This window comes from Dendropsophus ebraccatus, chromosome 12, assembly GCF_027789765.1.
Source record: "Dendropsophus ebraccatus isolate aDenEbr1 chromosome 12, aDenEbr1.pat, whole genome shotgun sequence".
Taxonomy (NCBI): Eukaryota; Metazoa; Chordata; class Amphibia; order Anura; family Hylidae; genus Dendropsophus; species Dendropsophus ebraccatus.
The window spans coordinates 87,269,276-87,282,299 of NC_091465.1; positions in this window are offsets into that span (position 1 = coordinate 87,269,276).

Consider the following 13,024-nt stretch of genomic DNA (forward strand, 5'->3'; position numbering starts at 1 on the left):
ACCGGGAGGGGCGTGGTCTATAGTATCCAATCACTACACGGCTTTCATTCTCAATCCCACTCTGAAAAACTGCGAGCAGGGATGTGATTGGCTGCTGGAGTGCACGTGACTGCTGGGAGCCTATAAAGAGAGGCTGCAGTGCTGAGACCCCTGTCCTGGGGTGTGAGGGGCTCTGCCCCAGTGGTGTAGGTGGAGCCCTCCTTTAAAAGAGGCTGTGTGCCCTCAAAAACTATGTACACGGGGCATAAATGTAAAAATAATAAGTTACAGCGCCCCAGACACTGCTGAACCAATCCCGGCCATAACCGTGCCCGCCACAGCCTGCCATTGGCTTTAGTGTGACAGACGGAAGGAGAGAAGGGGGGCAGGACGAGGCTGAAGTTGGTTTCTTATTCGGCCAGTTTCTTATTCAGAGGATTTTTCTTTTTCCTGTTTTAGCTATTATTCTTACAGAAAATGTATAATATTCATACCCTACCGTAAGTGAGGGGCCCTGAGAGGACTGGTGATAAAAATGGCCAAAAGGACCCAAGGTTGGCATAAAAAAGGGCATCAAATTAAAAACACAAAATTATGATTTAAAAATAAAATTGACTTTGGGCCACTGATTTCACACTGATAATACACAGAGAGGGATGCCTCGCATCACATCCAAGAGAGTCCAGCCTGGCCCAAAGTGGTTCTGGGTATAAAAACTGGCATCAAAGTTGGCAGATTGGCATTTTTCCCAATTTGAATAAGTAACAGGTATTTTCAAAGGGTTAAATGAGTTTGGGCCACTGATCTCACACTGATAATACACAGAGAGGGATGCCCCGCATCATACCCAAGAGAGTCCAGCCTGGCCCAAAGTGGTTCTTGGTATAAAAACTGGCATCAAAGTGGTCAGATTGGCATTTTTTCCTAATTTGAATAAGTAACAGCTGTTTTCAAAGGGTTAAATGAGTTTGGGCCACTGATCTCACACTACGTACACACAGATAGGCATGCCCCGCATCACATCCAAGAGAGTCCAGCCTGGCCCAAAGTGGTTCTGGGTATAAAAACTGGCATCAAAGTTGGCAGATTGGCATTTTTCCCAATTTGAATAAGTAACAGCTATTTTCAAAGGGTTAAATGAGTTTGGGCCACTGATCTCACACTACGTACACACAGATAGGCATGCCCTGCATCATACCCAAGAGAGTCCAGCCTGGCCCAAAGTGGTTCTGGGTATAAAAACTGGCATCAAAGTGGGCAGATAGCCATTTTTCATGATTTGAATAAGTAACAGCTATTTTCAAAGGGTTAAATGAGTTTGGGCCACTGATCTCACACTGATATTACACAGAGAGGGATGCCCCGCATCACAACCAAGAGAGTCCAGCCTGGCCCAAAGTGGTTCTGGGTATAAAAACTGGCATCAAAGTGGGCACATAGGCATTTTTCATGATTTGAATAAGTAACAGCTATTTTCAAAGGGTTAAATGAGTTTGGGCCACTGATCTCACAATACATGCACACAGATAGGCATGTCCCGCATCACATCCAAGAGAGTCCAGCCTGGCCCAAAGTGGTTCTGGGTATAAAAACTGGCATCAAAGTGGGCACATAGCAATTTTTCATGATTTGAATAAGTAACAGCTATTTTCAAAGGGTTAAATGAGTTTGGGCCACGGATCTCACATTGATATTGCACAGAGAGGGATGCCCCGCATCAGATCCAAGAGAGTCCAGCCTGGCCCAAAGTGGTTCTTGGTATAAAAACTGGCATCAAAGTGGGCAGATTGGCATTTTTTCCTAATTTGAATAAGTAACAGCTGTTTTCAAAGGGTTAAATGAGTTTGGGCCACTGATCTCACACTGATATTACACAGAGAGGGATGCCCCGCATCACAACCAAGAGAGTCCAGCCTGGCCCAAAGTGGTTCTGGGTATAAAAACTGGCATCAAAGTGGGCACATAGCCATTTTTCATGATTTGAATAAGTAACAGCTGTTTTCAAAGGGTTAAATGAGTTTGGGCCACTGATCTCACATTGATATTACACAGAGAGGGATGCCCCGCATCACATCCAAGAGAGTCCAGCCTGGCCCAAAGTGGTTCTGGGTATAAAAACTGGCATCAAAGTGGGCACATAGGCATTTTTCATGATTTGAATAAGTAACAGCTATTTTCAAAGGGTTAAATGAGTTTGGGCCACTGATCTCACACTACGTACACACAGATAGGCATGTCCCGCATCACATCCAAGAGAGTCCAGCCTGGCCCAAAGTGGTTCTGGGTATAAAAACTGGCATCAAAGTGGGCACATAGCCATTTTTCATGATTTGAATAAGTAACAGCTATTTTCAAAGGGTTAAATGAGTTTGGGCCACTGATCTCACACTGATAATACACAGATAGGGATGCCCCGCATCACATCCAAGAGAGTCCAGCCTGGCCCAAAGTGGTTCTGGGTATTTTGTGAATAAATGTTTAGCGCCGCACTATCCCTTTAAGCAAACAGGGCTAAAGTACTCAGGAGGCATTTGTCAGCATAACAGGATCCCAGAATTAGCTGTCCCATCTCTTCTTATTAAACATTTCTCGGCTAACCCTGAATACATTTCTATAATAACAATACCTGCAGCAATGTTTTCTGCTGACAGGTCTGCTTTAGGCTATGTTAGGCCTCATTCACACATCCATAGTTCAGCCAGTGAATACGGACCTGTGATGGTGGACCGCACTATGAATGTGCAGTAAGAGTGCTACGCAGTTTACGGAGCACTATGTAGAAGACAATGATTCGTGCCGCAAATGCAAGTCCGCACTATAATCTATCCTTTATTTTTTTGTACCGCGGGACGTGGACCTGAACACTTGTACAGATGTGTGAACAGGGCCATTGAAATATATCTGTCCTATGTGTTGCCTGCAATGTCAGGGTCCCCTTGTAGCCATATAGGACCCCTTTGTAGCCAGTAAGACCGCCCTTGTAGCCAGCAGATTACGGGAGCATTGATGTCCCTGTACCCAGTGGGATTAGCAGATGCATGCTGCAATACTAATGATCACACTGCACACGTGTAGGAAGGCCGTTCTGGGTACGAGAGATGGCTTTGCCCCTAAGTGCTGACGTCACCATACCCAAGAAGATGAAAGGAAGTAGGACATCACTGTAAGGGTACTATTACAGCAACAGATCTGATGACAGATTATCTGCCAAAGATTTGAAGCCAAACCCAGGAATGGATTTGAAAAGAGGAGAAATCCAGTTTTTCCTTTATGACCTGTTCTCTGTTTATAGTCTGCTCCTGGGTTTGGCTTCAAATCTTTGGCAGATAATCTGTCGTCAGATCTGTTGGTGTAATAGTACCCTAAGAAAGGTTGCATCATGTGACTGGACCAGCAATCTCCGAGTAAAGCCAACAAGGAATATATAAGTTCTTTAGTTAAGGGTTAATTTTGGTTCTTTTTTTTTCAATTTTTCCAGGAATACCCCTTTAGGCTATGTTTAAACAAAGTAAAAATAAGGGCAAATAATGACCATTATTAAAGGGGAACTGTCAGCCAGTTAGATTAATCTAAACTGCTGATAGCTCCTTATTGCACCAAAAACACCATGGATAAAGGCGTGTTTTACCTTAATCCTCATTACCGTTTCAGTAAAGTTTGGCATTTGCTCCAAAGTCTGGTAAGGACCCACAGGGCATCCCTCTCTGTGTATTATCAGTGTGATGCGGGGCATCCCTCTCTGTGTATTATCAGTGTGAGATCAGTGGCCCAAACTCATTTAACCCTTTGAAAACAGCTGTTACTTATTCAAATCATGAAAAATGGCTATGTGCCCACTTTGATGCCAGTTTTTATACCCAGAACACTTTGGGCCAGGCTGGACTCTGTTGGATGTGATGCGGGGGATCCCTCTCTGTGTATTATCAGTGTGAGATCAGTGGCCCAAACTCATTTAACCCTTTGAAAACACCTGTTATTCAAAATAGGACAAAAATGCCCATCTGCCCACTTTGATGCCAGTTTTTATACCCAGAACCACTTTGGGCCAGGCTGGACTCTCTTGGATGTGATGCGGGGGATCCCTCTCTGTGTAATATCAGTGTGAGATCAGTGGCCCAAACTCATTTAACCCTTTGAAAACAGCTGTTACTTATTCAAATTAGGAAAAAATGCCAATCTGCCCACTTTGATGCCAGTTTTATACCCAGAACCACTTTGGGCCAGGCTGGACTCTGTTGGATGTGATGCGGGGCATCCCTCTCTGTGTATTATCAGTGTGATGCGGGGCATCCCTCTCTGTGTATTATCAGTGTGAGATCAGTGGCCCAAACTCATTTAACCCTTTGAAAACACCTGTTACTTATTCAAAATAGGACAAAAATGCCCATCTGCCCACTTTGATGCCAGTTTTTATACCCAGAACCACTTTGGGCCAGGCTGGACTCTCTTGGATGTGATGCAGGGCATCCCTCTCTGTGTAATATCAGTGTGAGATCAGTGGCCCAAAGTCAATTTTATTTTTAAATAATAATTTTGTGGTTTTACTTTCATGCCCATTTTTATGCCAACCGTGGGGTCTTTTTTGCCATTTTTATCACCAGTCCTCTCAGGGCCCCTCACTTACCGTAGGGTATGAATATTATACATTTTCTGTAAGAATAATAGCTAAAACAGGAAAAAGAAAAATCCTCTGAATAAGAAACTGCCGAATAAGAAACCAACTTCAGCCCCGAATAAGAAACCAACTTCAGCCTCGTGGGGGCAGGCGGGTATATACCCTGAGCCCATATACACCCGGCCCAGAATGGCAGCCTGGTGCCCCTGGGTGTGTATAGACATGGACGCCCATTGGTGTACAGCCTGGTGGCGGGCGGCCGCCGTGCTGTCACTTGTGCTACTACGGAATGGCAGACTGGGCGGCCCACTGGGCAAGCTTGTCCGGTCCGCTGGATTGTTAGTCCGGGCCTGGTAGTAATAATGCGTCGTGGATAGCGGCAGCTCTCTCCACAGCACTTCACATAGTTTGTCCGTCTTGGTCGTGTAAGGTCGTATTCTCACATAGCTGGTAACACGGCCGGGGCCGAACTGACGCCCCCATGTGGTCATCAATCGTCATGTAGTGGTATCAATTGTATGTGTGGCATCCATAATCGCCCCGTAGCCCTATGCTAACTGCCGCCCCCCTGTGGCTGGGGGTATCTACTGCCACTGTGGATGAGGGTCTCTCTCCTGGCCCTGAGGCTGGGGGTCTCTCTCCTGGCCCTGTAGTTAGGGGTCTGTCTCCTGGCCCTGAGGCTGGGGGTATCTACTGCCACTGTGGCTGGGGGTATCTTTACTGCCACTGTGGCTGGGGGTCTCACTCCTGGCCCTGTGACTGGGGGTCTCACTCCTCGCCCTGTGGCCGGGGGTCTCTCTCCTGTCCCTGTGACTTGGGGTCTCCTTCCTGGCCCTGTGACTTGGGGTCTCCTTCCTGGCCCTGTGGCTGGGGGTCTGTCTCCTGGCCCTGTGGCTGGGGGTCTGTCTCCTGGCCCTGTGACTGGGGGTCTGTCTCCTGGCCCTGTGGCTGGGGGTCTGTCTCCTGGCCCTGTGGCTGGGGGTCTGTCTCCTGGTCCTGTGGCTGGGGGTCTGTCTCCTGACCCTGAGGCTGGGGGTCTCTCTCCTGGCCCTGTGGCTGGGGGTCTGTCTCCTGACCCTGAGGCTGGGGGTCTCTCTCCTGGCCCTGTGGCTGGGGGTCTGTCTCCTGGCCCTGTGGATAGCGGTCTCTCTCCTGGCCCTGTGGATGGGGTTATCCCTACTGCCACTGTGGGGTCTCTCTCCTGTCCCTGTAGTTAGGGGTCTCTCTCCTGGCCCTTTGGGTGTGGGTCTCTCTCCTGGCCCTGTGGGTGGGGTCTCTCTCCTGTCCCTGTAGTTAGGGGTCTCTCTCCTGGCCCTTTGGGTGGGGGTCTCTCTCTCCTGGCCCTGTGGGTGGGGGTCTCTCTCCTGGCCCTGTGGGTGGGGTCTCTCCCTCACCCTGTGGATAAGGGAGAGAAAAAGAAGAAAGCGGGCACCGGCGCCTCGTGTGATACCTCAATACACCAAGGATAAGGATTATGTGAGAAGGTGCTCACCTGGACGCCACTTGGGCTTTGTGCATATCACCCCTCAACAGGGTACAAATCCGAATCCAGGGTCTTGTTAGGTGACAGTCCACTGTATAGGGGCCTACTACCTCTAGGGACTGCTAAGCTGACTGTACCAAAGGATACTCCCAAAATAATGGGGCCCGTGGAGAGAATAAGTGAATGAAATAAAAAGGAATTAAGGTACTCACGGTCAGCGCTGTCCACATAGAGAAGTGGCCGAAAGCTTAAATAAATGAATTTAATATAGTGAAAAATATATTTAATATAGCACAAATATTTGTGCTATATTAAATATATTTTTCACTATATTAAATTCATTTATTTAAGCTTTCGGCCACTTCTCTATGTGGACAGCGCTGACCGTGAGTACCTTAATTCCTTTTTATTTCATTCACTCACCCTGTGGCTGGGGGTCTGTCTCCTGTCCCTGAGGCTGGGGGTCTCTCTCCTGGCCCTGTGACTGGGGGTCTCCTTCCTGGCCCTGTGACTGGGGGTCTCCTTCCTGGCCCTGTGACTGTGGCCCTGTCTCCTGGCCCTGTGGCTGGGGGTCTGTCTCCTGGCCCTGTGGCTGGGGGTCTGTCTCCTGGCCCTGTGGCTGGGGGTCTCTCTCCTGGCCCTGTGGCTGGGGGTCTGTCTCCTGGCCCTGTGGCTGGGGGTCTGTCTCCTGGCCCTGTGGCTGGGGTTCTGTCTCCTGGCCCTGTGGCTGGGGGTCTGTCTCCTGGCCCTGTGGCTGGGGGTCTCTCTCCTGGCCCTGTGGCTGGGGGTCTGTCTCCTGGCCCTGTGGCTGGGGTTCTGTCTCCTGGCCCTGTGGCTGGGGGTCTGTCTCCTGGCCCTGTGGCTGGGGGTCTGTCTCCTGACCCTGTGGCTGGGGGTCTCCTTCCTGGCCCTGTGGCTGGGGGTCTCTGCCCTGTCCCTGAGGCTAGGGTTCTGTCTCCTGGCCCTGTGGCTGGGGATCTCTCTCCTGGCCCTGTGGCTGGGGGTCTCTCTCCTGTCCCTGTGGCTGGGGGTCTGTCTCCTGGCCCTGTGACTGGGGGTCTCCTTCCTGGCCCTGTGGCTGGGGGTCTGTCTCCTGGCCCTGTGGCTGGGGGTCTGTCTCCTGGCCCTGAGGCTGGGGGTCTCTCTCCTGGCCCTGTGGCTGGGGGTCTGTCTCCTGGCCCTGTGGCTGGGGGTCTGTCTCCTGGCCCTGAGGCTGGGGGGTCTCTCTCCTGGCCCTGTGGCTGGGGGTCTGTCTCCTGGCCCTGTGGCTGGGGGTCTGTCTACTGGCCCTGAGGCTGGGGGTCTGTCTCCTGGCCCTGTGACTGGGGGTCTGTCTACTGGCCCTGAGGCTGGGGATCTCTCTCCTGGCCCTGTGGCTGGGGGTCTGTCTCCTGGCCCTGTGGCTGGGGGTCTCCTTCCTGGCCCTGTGGCTGGGGGTCTCCTTCCTGGCCCTGTGGCTGGGGGTCTGTCTCCTGGCCCTGTGACTGGGGCTGGGGTCTCCTTCCTGGCCCTGTGACTGGGGGTCTCCTTCCTGGCCCTGTGACTGTGGCCCTGTCTCCTGGCCCTGTGGCTGGGGGTCTGTCTCCTGGCCCTGTGGCTGGGGGTCTGTCTCCTGGCCCTGTGGCTGGGGGTCTCTCTCCTGGCCCTGTGGCTGGGGGTCTGTCTCCTGGCCCTGTGGCTGGGGGTCTGTCTCCTGGCCCTGTGGCTGGGGTTCTGTCTCCTGGCCCTGTGGCTGGGGGTCTGTCTCCTGGCCCTGTGGCTGGGGGTCTCTCTCCTGGCCCTGTGGCTGGGGGTCTGTCTCCTGGCCCTGTGGCTGGGGTTCTGTCTCCTGGCCCTGTGGCTGGGGTCTGTCTCCTGGCCCTGTGGCTGGGGGTCTGTCTCCTGACCCTGTGGCTGGGGGTCTCCTTCCTGGCCCTGTGGCTGGGGGTCTCTGCCCTGTCCCTGAGGCTAGGGTTCTGTCTCCTGGCCCTGTGGCTGGGGATCTCTCTCCTGGCCCTGTGGCTGGGGGTCTCTCTCCTGTCCCTGTGGCTGGGGGTCTGTCTCCTGGCCCTGTGACTGGGGGTCTCCGTCCTGGCCCTGTGGCTGGGGGTCTGTCTCCTGGCCCTGTGGCTGGGGGTCTGTCTCCTGGCCCTGAGGCTGGGGGTCTCTCTCCTGGCCCTGTGGCTGGGGGTCTGTCTCCTGGCCCTGTGGCTGGGGGTCTGTCTCCTGGCCCTGAGGCTGGGGGGTCTCTCTCCTGGCCCTGTGGCTGGGGGTCTGTCTCCTGGCCCTGTGACTGGGGGTCTGTCTCCTGGCCCTGTGACTGGGGGTCTGTCTACTGGCCCTGAGGCTGGGGATCTCTCTCCTGGCCCTGTGGCTGGGGGTCTGTCTCCTGGCCCTGTGGCTGGGGGTCTCCTTCCTGGCCCTGTGGCTGGGGGTCTCCTTCCTGGCCCTGTGGCTGGGGGTCTGTCTCCTGGCCCTGTGACTGGGGGTCTCCTTCCTGGCCCTGTGGCTGGGGGTCTGTCTCCTGGCCTTGTGGCTGGGGGTCTGTCTCCTGGCCCTGAGGCTGGGGGTCTCTCTCCTGGCCCTGTGGCTGGGGGTCTGTCTCCTGGCCCTGTGGCTGGTGGTCTGTCTCCTGGCCCTGTGGCTGGTGGTCTGTCTCCTGGCCCTGAGGCTGGGGGGTCTCTCTCCTGGCCCTGTGGCTGGGGGTCTGTCTCCTGGCCCTGTGGCTGGGGGTCTGTCTACTGGCCCTGAGGCTGGGGGTCTGTCTCCTGGCCCTGTGACTGGGGGTCTGTCTCCTGGCCCTATGGCTGGGGGTCTGTCTACTGGCCCTGAGGCTGGGGATCTCTCTCCTGGCCCTGTGGCTGGGGGTCTGTCTCCTGGCCCTGTGGCTGGGGGTCTCCTTCCTGGCCCTGTGGCTGGGGGTCTGTCTCCTGGCCCTGTGGCTGGGGGTCTGTCTCCTGGCCCTGTGGCTGGGGGTCCGTCTCCTGGCCCTGAGGCTGGGGTCTCTCTCCTGGACCTGTGGCTGGGGGTCTCTCTCCTGGCCCTGAGGCTGGGGGTCTCTCTCCTGGCCCTGTGGCTGGGGGTCTGTCTCCTGGCCCTCCTGGCCCTGTGACTGGGGGTCTCTCTCCTGACCCTGAGGCTGGGGGTCTTTCTCCTGGCCCTGTGGCTGAGGGTCTCTGCCCTGGCCCTGAGGCTGGGGGTCTCTCTCCTGGCCCTGTGGCTGGGGGTCTGTCTCCTGGTCCTGTGGCTGGGGGTCTCTCTCCTGGCCCTGTGACTGGGGGTCTGTCTCCTGGCCCTGTGGCTGGGGGTCTGTCTCCTGGCCCTGTGGCTGGGGGTCTGTCTCCTGGCCCTGTGGCTGGGGGTCTGTCTCCTGGCCCTGTGACTGGGGGTCTGTCTCCTGGCCCTGTGGCTGGGGGTCTGTCTCCTGGCCCTGTGACTGGGGGTCTGTCTCCTGGCCCTGTGGCTGGGGGTCTCTCTCCTGGCCCTGTGGCTGGGGGTCTGTCTCCTGGCCCTGTGGCTGGGGGTCTGTCTCCTGGCCCTGTGACTGGGGGTCTGTCTCCTGGCCCTGTGACTGGGGGTCTGTCTCCTGGCCCTGTGACTGGGGGTCTCTGCCCTGGCCCTGTGGCTCTCTCCTGGATATCAGTTTAGTAGACATGGACCTGCAGTCAGCGGATCTCATGTCACATGAGGAAGCGTTTGTTATAAGTGACTCCATCTCTCAGCTCGCTTCCTCTTTTTGAGGCCAGGATCTCACTGTCCGGAGATAACAGCGCGGAAACTCCCAGTGTGAACAGGGTGAAGGCCAACGAGATACAGCGTCTATACAGATCCTGCTACAAACAAGGCGATACTACCTGCTGAGCTTCTGTATCTAAGCCTATGGTGTGATACAGTCTGCTGAGCTTCTGTATCTAAGCCTATGGTGTGATACAGTCTGCTGAGCTGCTGTATCTAAGCCTATGGTGTGAAATTGTCTTCTCAGCTGCTGTATCTGAGCCTATGGTGTGATACAGTCTGCTGAGCTTCTGTATCTAAGCCTATGGTGTGATACAGTCTGCTGAGCTGCTGTATCTAAGCCTATAGTGTGATACGGTCTGCTGAGCTGCTGTATCTAAGCCTATGGTGTGATACTGTCTGCTGAGCTGCTGTATCTAAGCCTATGGTGTGATATTGTCTTCTCAGCTGCTGTATCTAAGCCTATGGTGTGATATTTTCTTGTCAGCTGCTGTATCTGAGCCTATGGTGTGATACAGTCTGCTGAGCTTCTGTATCTAAGCCTATGGTGTGATACTGTCTGCTGAGCTGCTGTATCTGAGCCTATGGTGTGATACAGTCTCCTGAGCTTCTGTATTTAAGCCTATGGTGTGATACAGTCTGCTGAGCTTCTGTATCTAAGCCTATGGTGTGATACAGTCTGCTGAGCTTCTGTATCTAAGCCTATGGTGTGATACAGTCTGCCTGCGCTCTCGCTCAGCTCGCTGACCTGTCAGTAATGTGGTTATTCCTGTCACACAGCTCAGAGTCCCTGAGGTATACATGGCGCTCCTCCCTCACTTTACTATAACCAGTACTGGCACACATCACCCCTAACCACTGTGCCCACAGGGGGCTGATACCACATATACCCTCCCTGTGTACAAACACTGTGCCCACACCCACAGGGCATGCCCACCACCCATACCCTCCCTGTGTACAGCTGCTGTGCCCACACCCACAGGGGACTGATACCACCCATACCCTCCCTATATACAGCTGCTGTGCCCACACCCACAGGGGATGCCCACCACCCATACCCTCCCTATATACAGCTGCTGTGCCCACACCCACAGGGGATGCCCACCACCCATACCCTCCCTATATACAGCTGCTGTGCCCACACTCACAGGGGACTGATACCACCCATACCCTCCCTGTGTATAACCGCTGTGCCCACACCCACAGGGGATGTCCACCACCCATACCCTCCCTGTGTGCAGCCGCTGTGCCCACACCCACAGGGGATGCCCACCACCCATACCCTCCCTGTGTACAGCTGCTGTGCCCACACCCACAGGGGATGCCCACCACCCATACCCTCCCTGTGTATAACCGCTGTGCCCACACCCACAGGGGACTGATACCATCCATACCCTCCCTGTGTACAGCTTCTGTGCCCACACCCACAGGGGACTGATACCACCCATACCCTCCCTATATACAGCTGCTGTGCCCACACCCACAGGGGACTGATACCACCCATACCCTCCCTATATACAGCTGCTGTGCCCACACCCACAGGGGATGCCCACCACCCATACCCTCCCTGTGTGCAGCCGCTGTGCCCACACCCACAGGGGACGCCCACCGCCCATACCCTTCGTGTACAGCTGCTGTGCCCACACTCACAGGGGACTGATACCGCCCATACCCTCCCTGGGTACAGCCGCTGTGCCCACACCCACAGGGGACGCCCACCGCCCATACCTTCCCTGTGTGCAGCCGCTGTGCCCACACCCACAGGGGACGCCCACCGCCCATACCCTACCTGTGTATAGCTGCTGTGCCCACAGCCACAGGGGACGCCCACACCTTCCCTGTGTATAGCTGCTGTGCCCACACCCACAGAGGACATCCACCGCCTATGCCCTACCTGTGTATAGCTGCTGTGCCCACAGGGCAAGCCCACCGCCCATACCCTCCCTGTGTACAGCTGCTGTGCCCACACTCACAGGGGACTGATACCACCCATACCCTTCCTGTGTACAGCTTCTGTACCCACACACCACCCATACCCATCACAGGGCTATGGTGTCCAGGGCTCAGACATCACAGGGCTATGGGGTCCGAGGCCCAGGGGGACACATCACAGGGCTATGGGGTCCGAGGCCCAGGGGGACACATCACAGGGCTATGGGGTCCGAGGCCCAGGGGGACACATCACAGGGCTATGGGGTCCGAGGCCCAGGGGGACACATCACAGGGCTATGGGGTCCGAGGCCCAGGGGGACACATCACAGGGCTATGGGTCCGGGCCCCGGGGAGGAGGGGGGGGGGGAGAGACACAACCCAGGGCTATGGGGTCTGGGCCCCAGGGGGACACATCACAGAGCTATGGGGTCTGGGCCCTGGGGGGGACATATCACAGGGCTATGGGGTCCGAGCCCCAGGGGAGACACATCACAAGGCTATAGGGTCCAGGGGGAGGGGAGGACACACATCCCAGGGCTATGGGGTCCAGGCCCCAGGGAGAAGGGGGGGGCACAACCCAGGGCTATGGGGTCTGGGCTCCAGGGGGACACATCACAGGGCTTTGGGGTCCGAGCCCCAGGGGAGACACATCACAAGGCTATAGGGTCCAGGGGGAGGGGACACACATCCCAGGGCTATGGGGTCTGGGCCCCAGAGAAGACACATCACAAGGCTATGGGGTCCGGGTCCCAGGGGGACACATCACAGGGCTATGGGGTCCGGGCCCCGGGGAGGAGGGGGACACAACCCAGGGCTATGGAGTCCGGGCCCCAGGGGGACACATCACAGGGCTATGGGGTCCGGGCCCTGGGCAGACAAATTCCAGGGCTATGGGGTCTGGTACCCAGGGGGACATAAGGAAGGGAGAGTTAATGTTATAGCTGATGGGTGAACATAGCAGTGTCAGCTTCCACGAGCAGTGTCTGCAGCAGCAGGTTACATGGGGATGAGTGCTGCTCCTGCAGTCAGTAAGAGGCACTGAGAGCGGTGAAGTGCGCTCAAGTGCTTAATAACAGGCGGTGGCGGCAGCACTTCACCCTGCTGCTTGTATCACTCCAGCTCCTCCGCCCGGGTCAGGACATGTCATGTGTGTTATATGGCGGCTCTGGGGACCCCTGGACGCTATACAGATGCAGGAGTGTTAGCTGCAGTATCCCAGAATGCCCCATCCTCTCCTACCGCCTGCAGCTACCAGAAGCTTCCATAGCCCTGTTCCCACCATGGTGCAGAGCGGTGACAGC